Genomic DNA, 9,307 nt, shown 5'->3' on the forward strand with positions numbered 1-9,307 from the left:
CCCATATTTTAATAGACAAGCTTGTCAATCATTTTAGTTTGGACTTTAATGTTGTGCGTTGGATCCTTGACTTTTTAACCGACAGAACACAGAGAGTTAAGGTAAATGAGCACTTGTCAGATGTTTTAATCTCATCCACTGGCTCCCCTCAAGGCTGCGTCCTTTCACCACTCCTTTACATTTTGTACACTAACGACTGCCAGAGTCGCTATGACAACAGATTTATTTTAAAATTTGCTGATGATTCGGTTTTTGTAAGTCTCCTATGTGACAATGAGAATAGCCATGGCCCTGTGGTAAATGAATTCGTCCAGTGGTGTGATGAGTTTTTCTTGCATCTAAATGTTGTTCAAACTAAGGAGATGTGTATTGACTTTAGGCGGCAGCCCACATCTTCCCAGACAACCATCAAGGGCCAGGTGGTAGAGTCTGTGGAGAGGTATAAGTACCTGGGGACTGTAATTGATAAGAAATTTAATTTCAATGAGAACACTGATAAGCTGTGTAAGAAGGGTCAGCAATATTTGTTCTGCTTGCGGAAATTGTCATTCTTTCATGTGGACAGGTCCCTCATGACTAATTTTTATAAATCTTGTATTGAATCTGTCCTGACATTCTCATTGATGTGCTGGTATGGGAACCTCAGCATCAAGGCAAAAAATTAACTCGCTAAAATAGTGAAGGTGTGCAGCAGAGCACACTCTCTGTTCTGTTTGACAGGCAGGTGGTGAGGAAGGCTAATAGCATCAGGTCAGATGTTAGCCACCGCCTGTTTACAGAATTTCAGACCCTGCCCTCTGGCTCCAGGTTGAGGTTCCCCCCTGTTAAGAGCAACAGGTACAAACATTCTTTTATCCCCACAGCCATCTCCATTTTAAATTCAGGACAGAGGAGAAGTCAGCAGGCTTTTACCTGCAGGCTTTTACCTGAGCAGGCGCTTACCTGACAGTGTTATAGTTCTTTTTTACTGTGGCCACAGTTTTAACTTATGTAATAGGCATATGGTCCTTTTAGCACTATGTATTTTATATATTTATTTTTCTCTTTTGTTGATTGCGGTTGCATCTCCCGGTGTGGTGGACCTCTCGTATCATTGTACTCGGGTATGTGTTGTTATGTATTGTTGTTTTTGTTTTGCTGCAAAACAAATTGCCCCTTGGGGACAAATAAATAAAGTTGAAGTTGAAGAAGTTGAATAGCGATTATTGCGTTAGCATGCTAATAGCGATTTGCGTGTTAGCATGATTACAACTCTGGAAAGCTGTTATCATGGAAGCAGCCTTTGTTACTGTGAACCTCATGTACTTGGTGTTGTTAGCTTAGAGAATTCCCTCTGTATGATAATGTATGATTAGTTTAAACTGCAAATTGACTGAGGGGAAGAAATGTGTGCTAATTACACAGAGAGGACCAGGAATCTCTCCTGGAGCCTGTGAGGAGTAACTGCAGATGTTCCCTGAAGCTTGGATCTGGGCATCCTCCAGGCAGACCACCATGGTGGACAGTTTTAAAGTCCAGCCTGAAATCCAACTTCAGCCTCGACTGTTTTCCTCCTTTGTCCCTTTGCTTCAGGTAACATCACATGAGCCTGTGAGTACAACATTTTATTGTTCTAACAAGACTATGAGTCATTCTAGTTTAGTTATGTTGTTGATTTATATTTTGGTGTTTTGATATCATTTTCTTTTTTTTCCTCGGTCACTTTGTCTCTTGTTGTCATGAGTTCTTATTGTTTAGTTTGTATATTGTGTTCCTGTCTTGGTTTAGTCTGGTTTAGTTGTGCATTTCATGTAGAGAATTTCCTGTTTTACTTTGTAGTCCTGTCAGTCCTGAGTTTGGTTCCTAGTGTTTCCTGTTTTATTTTGTAGTTCTTGCCCCTTGTATGTCATGTCTTGTTTTACTTCCCTCTGTTGTTGTGTTTCCCGCCTTTCAGATTGTTTTCACCTGCCCTTGATTGTCTCACCTGTGTCTAATTAGCTTCACCTCCCAAGTTTATTTAGTCTTTGTGCTCCCTTGTGTCAGTGTCGGTTCGTCGTCATCTTTATCCCGAATCTTTGTCAGTGATCCTGTTACCTGAACCTGTACCTGGACTTTCTTGTGACTCCCTATGTTTCTGTTGGATTTTTGGTTTTGCCTTTCAGTTGGATATTTTTGTTGGATTTCTACCTGGACTGTTTCCCAGTAAGCTTGTGTTTGTTGCCCTTTTGTCTTTTGTTAATTCAACTTTTGTTTGGTCTGCACCTTGGGTCCTCTCCCTTTTTGTTTTAGTCCAAACCCATCATGTTTCAACAGACTATATTATTGTTTTGTATTGTGTAGCTGTCTAAGGTGAAGCAATAAAGAATTTTTTTGCATGAAATTATGGCCTTCAAAAAGATTTTTATTTAAACTATTGTGATTACAAAAGACAAAAGTCAGCAATCAAGTGACTTGTCTTAAACTGTAACATGACATAGTTAGAAGCAGATGTGAAGCTTAATCAGATCCCACAACGACAAGAAACAACACTGAACAATCACCCAGCAGCTGCAGTGATAGATGATCAGAGTTCATTGATATAAAACTTATTTCCTGGTTTCCCATTTCCAAAGGTACACATCTCTCCTCCTTCAGGTTACACACCTGTGGACAAATCTATTTTAATTTGCACATAATTAGATACATGAACACCCAAATCCCTCAGCAGACATAATCTAAATAACTGCTTATATTCCAGTGTAATTAATATGGAATTGTTTCTCTGCCCACACTGCTGCCTTAACTTTCAAGTGTGGGCAGAGGCTGGTATTTCACCCCTGATATTTTGGCTTTGTACACGGCCACTCCGCTGATCATGCCAACAGCTGCAAGAAGATATCCAGCGATGAAAACCAGGTTGAGATTCAGGTTGATCCCTGGAGAAAGGAGAAGCACAACTTGAATCTGATCATGTCCAAACTGGGAGTCAAACAAGGCAGGTGTGCTGTGAAGAAAGCACTTCCTGTTTTCCTACCTGGGCTTTCTGTCCCGTCTGATGCTGATCTCACTGATCTCTTCAGGTGCAGGGGACCCTGGGAAATGAAGTGCGCCGTACTCTGGGTGACAGCCGCTCTCTTACGCTTGTAATTGCGGGGATTATTGGACAGTGTGGGGTTGAGGCATCCCTGCGAGCACCTGGTGTTGGGGTCTCCTGCTTGACACATCAGGAGCAGCTGATGTACACCTGAATACAACAGGACATGTGCTCGTTATGTCAGGAAATTAACTGTTTTCAGCAGGATCCCTGAGAGGCAAGATACAACAAGAAAACTGTGGTCATCCATTTGTAAGTCATGGAAATAAATGTTTTGCAGCACAATAAGTTCGCAGGATAACTTCTCTAAGTTACTTTTTCTAATCTATGAAAATATGTCAGAAATTTGCCAGATGAAATAAAATAAACATCCCATTTTCCTACATATTTGTGGGTGTAATCTTCATTTTTCACAGCTACCCCATGTACTACTGGACTTTGTTTCTGGACTGAAACAATGACTGCATACAAAGATTGACAAGGCGTCTCACTGTACAACAATGAGGGCAAAATATCCCCTGGGGTAGGTGCTTCCATCTTGTACATTTGGAGCAATGACTGTATATAAAGATAGACAATGTGTCTCTCTATCTGCTTTCGTTGTACAAAAGTGAAGCCAAAATAACCCCGCAGTGGGCGCTGTCATCTGGCACATTTGGAGCCAGAGTCTGCACAGTAGAGACGGGCTGGTGGAGCCGCGGTATTGTCATACCGCCCCTACCTCTAACCAGAACACACCTTTACCCGATCAACAAAACAACAAATATCCCTCATGTGTAGTTAACAGCAGAACAGTTCAGTGACTGTAGTGTTAGTGTTACTGTTAGTTATATCTCCTGTCAATCATGAGGCCACGCCCCCTTTTATAGCATCAAATAACTAATTCAAAGTAAACTTGTCAGAAAAATGAACACTGTGACATAAATCAGCATGATAAGAACTAACTATAATGACAGAAACCATGTTTGAGAAAAATGTTTTTGACGTGTATTTTGATTTTATAGTTTGACTCATGTCCCATCTGTTAACATGGAGGAGGCGGGCTTTATGAGCTATACTGCAGCCAGTCAGCAGGGGGCGATAGAGAGGGTTTGGCTTCACTTTAGGGAGCTGTCATGTCGGCCATCTTTTTATACAGTCTATGGACTGAAAGCATTGATATTTCAATGTCCCCATGCACTGCACAAACAACTTAGACATCATTTTATAAATTCCGTTAGATTAAAAAAAAACCAATTTGAGTTACTTGAGTTTCTCCAGTCTAACCACAAAGTGCATTCTTCACCTGGTCGTGTAAGCCAATGAACTTGAAGGCCTCCATGCTGAACCTGAACTGTCTGCTATGGGCAGAAGAATGGATTCTAACAGTTGAGTCCACGTTGCACCTGTCAGAGCAGATAAAAAAGTTCATGGGCAGAGGAGTTATTGTTTTGAGAGTGTCGATAAAAGCAGAAGATAAACAGAAAAAAACAAACAAAAAAACACTCCCTAACTGGAATCAGAGCTTACAGAGCTTAGGGGGCGTACTCATGCCTACCCATTATCAATGATGGGGTAGGTTGGCCGGTAGTTGGGGTTGTTATATGGTGAAGCTCTGCAGGACTCCACAAACAGCTCGGTGTTGCTGACTGAAGACGTGGCCTCGATCTGCATGTAGATCCTGCTCCCTAAGCCGTACTCCAGAGGGTAAGAGCTCGGATCCATCATGGTCTGGAACTGGGCGTTAGGAAAGAACTCAAACTGGTACGTGAACTTTCCAAAGCCTTTCTCCCACACTGTGGTAATATTTCTGTGTGCTGTGAAGGCCTGAGTCACGTTCCCCCGTTTGGGGTACTGACAGTAGAACTTAACTTCCAGCAGGTGTTTCCTGGTGATCAGGTTTCTGCTGTTGTCAACTGTGCTGATTTCATTCTTAAACTTTAGGTACTCGTCATCTTCCTGCAGAGTAAGAGGATATGCATTCAGTCCTCACACTGTTAAGAAGGAAAAAGCAACAACTAAAAAAGGAACAAATGACCCCGTTACCTCGATCTGAGTGCCGCAGGCGTTGAGGGGGATGATGGCGATGACATGAGTGCTGTTTGAGTGTGTCTGCAGGCTGCAGACGACGTTGGACGGGTCATTGAGCTGCAGATGATCCTCATGTAGTCTGGGAAACGTTGATTTGTCAACCTCTCCTCTCATTGTGGACTGCTTGCAGATCACATTAGCTTCCACTAGAGCAAGAGATGTGCAATCCCTTTTATTTTCATTGAAAAACACACATTATGTTGAGAGCTACGCATGTTTTAAAAAAAGGATCATGTGTAATAAAGCCAAAACCATATTTTTAACACGAAATTGCTCCAAGTTTGTCACACGTCAAAACCAAAGACAAACCCAAATGCACGACTCAGAGACCAGAGTTCACAAAAAAACAGTTTCTTTACTGAAACAGTAAACAGGTTACAAGGACAAAATATCCAGGCAGGCAAACCAAGTTAGAGGGATCAGACTGAGGCAGAGTCGGGAAACAGGCAGGGTCGATATCAGGATCAAAAACGGATAATAAGGCAGGATACAAAAACGCTGGAAGGTATAGGTACGAGACACTATGACAATCTGGCAGAGGGTGAGTGGGGAAGCACATGTTAAATAGTGTGGGGAGTGATTAGGGAATGAGGAGCAGGTGAGGTGAGACTACAGGTGAAGGGACTTGTCTAGATGAGGTAGGAGTGGTTAGGAGGTGGAGCTGGAGAGGAGGCGGGGTGAGTGAACTAAGGGTGAGGGGAGCTGAGAGATGAGAGTGACCGGGTCTGAAATGAGAGAATTAGTAAACAGAATATTGCAGACAAACAGAATGAATATTGCAGGTGTATAACTAAAACCATGACAAAGTTACAGTATGGATTTTTCTGAAGTGGGCTTGTATGAGGTACCATTAGTCAGTGCAGTGGTTGTCAAACGTTTTCAATCATTTCTCCAGCTCAGTGACCCCTGACCAGCACAGGAAAGTTATGGTAGAAAAAAAGTGTATTTGAAGACCAAAAACGTCTATACTGAAAAACACTTCATGAGGTCTGAGGCTTCATGCAGCTGTTGATCTAATTTAAACCCTTCCCAGCCTCTGCACTGTTTTTGTTGGGAGAAAATTAAGCAAGGGTTGTTTTTGCCTGTATTTTTTAGCTGTATCACTTCAACGATTCAAACCAAGAATCCATTTTGTTGATTGTCATTAAATATCAAAACTGCCTTTGGCTGATTTAACAACATAACAAACTTGATGTTATCGTGTTTGCTGTGACAGTTGACGGTCTACAACAGTTAACAATTGCACTGAAAATAAGAAAATTACAAATTAATTACAAAAGTACAATTATTATAGGAATTAAACATGACTGTACCTTTTTTATTTCAATACCGTTTGCAGTTCTCCAAAATACCTCTTGCTGTATTAGTACACCTGCAGAAACTCATATAGGCTAATGTAAACCAGGCATGTAGCCAAAGCATTAAGCATCATTATGTATATGTGCATCTATATTCATACCATTACAGCTTAAGTCACACTACAAAATGTTGATGCTTAAGTAGTAAATAGACTGACCTGTCCTCTCTCCAACGTCGACCACAACACACCTCATATCTGACTGATAGACGTTGGACCTGAAAAACATCCGAGGAACACTGAACACTTAAACTGTGGAGAGAAATGTAGCTGATTCATCATGAACATCATTAACAGGTACATCGTATACATCGTTGAATTTTATTTTTGCACAATTTACAATACACAAAAAGACAAAGATAACATGTAACAATATACAGTGAAGGGATTGACAGAAAACCCAATGGGCTTATTTAAAGTCTCCACTGAAATAATGTTAGAAATTTCACAATTTTATAAAGAACACAAAATTAGCACAGGGAAATAATATAACAACATATGATGGCAAACGAATAATATATATACTGTATATTGACAACAATAATACAACTAGTATCAAATTAAAATTTAAAATAGAGATTGTCAGTGTGTAGTGTGTATGTATGTGAGTATGTGTTTTGAGAATACTTGAGGTAAACAAATAAAACATGGATACATGGACAACAATGCATCAAAAGAGTAGTTTGAAGACAGCAGTTAGATGGTCTTTACGGCAACATTTTATGAACAATTTTTTTAAATGTCATAAAAGCCATTCCAAATACCTCAAAATCGTATGGAAAATTGACCTCTGCAAGTGAGAAATTTAAGATCTGAACATTCTGGAGGACCAACATTTTGCTCACAGTGCATTGTGTCTGTCACTTCTCCTTGGCCAAGCTATATAAACTCTTCAATCTCCTGAGTCTTCTTCCGTTTCTGGTTTGTCAAGCTACACAAATTCCCTCACAGTTAGCATAATAAAGAGCTGTAAAGGTAACATTGTGTCTGTCATTCCTGTTATCAGGCTGCAGAATTACAGATTATGGGCCGTAAATGAGGCTATGCAATGACCGACCTGTGTAACAAGTTGCAAAAGGGTTTTAATTTTTGGTAAGGCAAAATTGATCTAACGCTCTACTTTTCTCAGGAGGTAACGCAGTAACGTAACAAGTTACTTTTAAAAGTAACGTTACCACTGCTACCAAACCATCGACCTCTAGTGCTGTGTCTTGTGAATATAGCTCCCTATTCATAATCATGTGTATGTCAGCAGCTTTTGCACTCTCATTGCACTTTTGTCCATCGTCTCCTGTCCTGTGTTATTGTTGTGTTTTTAAATAATGTACACTACCAGTCAAAAGTTTGGACACACTTTCCCATTCACTTGTATGAGAAAATGTGTCCAAACTTTTGACTGGTAGTGTATATATATTTAAATCTTTATCTATAGGCCTGTACATAGCAGTTTTAGTTTTTGTTACCTTTAATTAATTAATTAATTAATTAATTAATGTTACTTGTATTCTTGAATAAAATTCACTGAGATCAGGCATTTCAGGAAATGATGGCTCCAGTTACATCAATTATCTAGAGCAGAAAGACATTCACAGCAAAACTTGCTCCCAAGTGGCTCAGCACTTACCGTGTTGTGGCTCGAGTGGGTCCTGTTAACTGTGACGTTGTGATGTGGGACAGTGGAGCGGACAGGAAGGTGGTGCATGTCGCCCGTTTAAAGTCCTGCTATGCCACGGACAAAAAGACAAGGTGGACAAGCAGCCACTCCTTTATGAGGAGGTATCCATGAGGTCTTCCTGGGCTTCCCCGGAGAAATGGACACAAGTAGGAGGACGATGAGGACAGAGGACAGTCTGCTGGAATGCACTTTTTTGTAAGGGGGAGACCCCAAATGCGATAAATGGCTGACCATTGGATATCAACATGGCGCACACTCACAGCACTCTTGTACAGCAGGAAGAGGTTCAGTCCATTTGTGTCCAACTGCCAGACCTACGTAGTCTTCTATTTTCTTAATTCCTCTGTCCCCACAAACTGGAATCATCCCACCAATTTACCCTCCAAATCTACGTTACCCCTCGAATCTACTATTCCCAGTAACATTATAGCGCAACAAGTATAAATATAAACTTCTAAGTTTAATCCAAAAGGCAACTGGACTTGGTTGAAGTTCTTCAAGACGTCTTTAACGTTAGCTGTGAGTTAGCTGAACCAAGTACACCTCTGGTGTTGATGGGTCGTTAAGCTCACATGATCCTGAGTGTGAGTGTGATCTCAGCTGGGGCATCACACCTGTGGTGTGGCCACTATGTGACGCACAAAAAAGATGTGGTCACATTTTGTTTGTGAAGTAAGTACCTGATTGTGATGATCACGTGTATTTCAGCTATTGCTGATGAATTATTCTCTGTGTTAAAACACACTTATCTAGTTTTTGTGGACTTGTTAACCTTGTGCAATACCCAGCAGCATCAGAAGGTGGCAGCAGGACGTTGGACAGCCGACCAGGATCCCGCTTTGCACTCTTGTTGACCCTCTCGCTATTCTGCTACGAGGATCAATGCAGCAACAGCCTTACGTTGCCCTGTCTGCTCATTATACCTTTTAAACAGGTTAGTGTCATGTATAAGCATGAAAAACACACAAGAATGGTACTTTGAAATAATGTATAATAATTAATGTATTTGTGCGGACTGTGTGTGAGTTGGAAGTGTGTTTTGAGAATGTTTGTGCCACGGAAATATAGGCTGCTTCCCAAGTCTCTTATTTGATAGCTCCTCGCTCCTCGCTCCTCGCCCGAACCGGAAGTAGTTCCGGAGCCGCCATATTGA

General features: G+C 41.0%; 1 pseudogene; it reads right to left on the reverse strand.

Annotated features, from left to right (window-relative positions):
- Positions 1 to 2,614: 2,614 nt before the first annotated feature.
- On the reverse strand, positions 2,615 to 6,675 carry LOC138592510 (CUB and zona pellucida-like domain-containing protein 1; annotated as a pseudogene).
- Positions 6,676 to 9,307: the final 2,632 nt, after the last annotated feature.

The sequence above is a fragment of the Semicossyphus pulcher genome, unplaced genomic scaffold (genome assembly GCF_022749685.1).
Source record: "Semicossyphus pulcher isolate SPU_LCO1_2020_fin unplaced genomic scaffold, fSemPul1.0.p SCAF_1, whole genome shotgun sequence".
NCBI classification, from domain to species: Eukaryota; Metazoa; Chordata; class Actinopteri; order Labriformes; family Labridae; genus Semicossyphus; species Semicossyphus pulcher.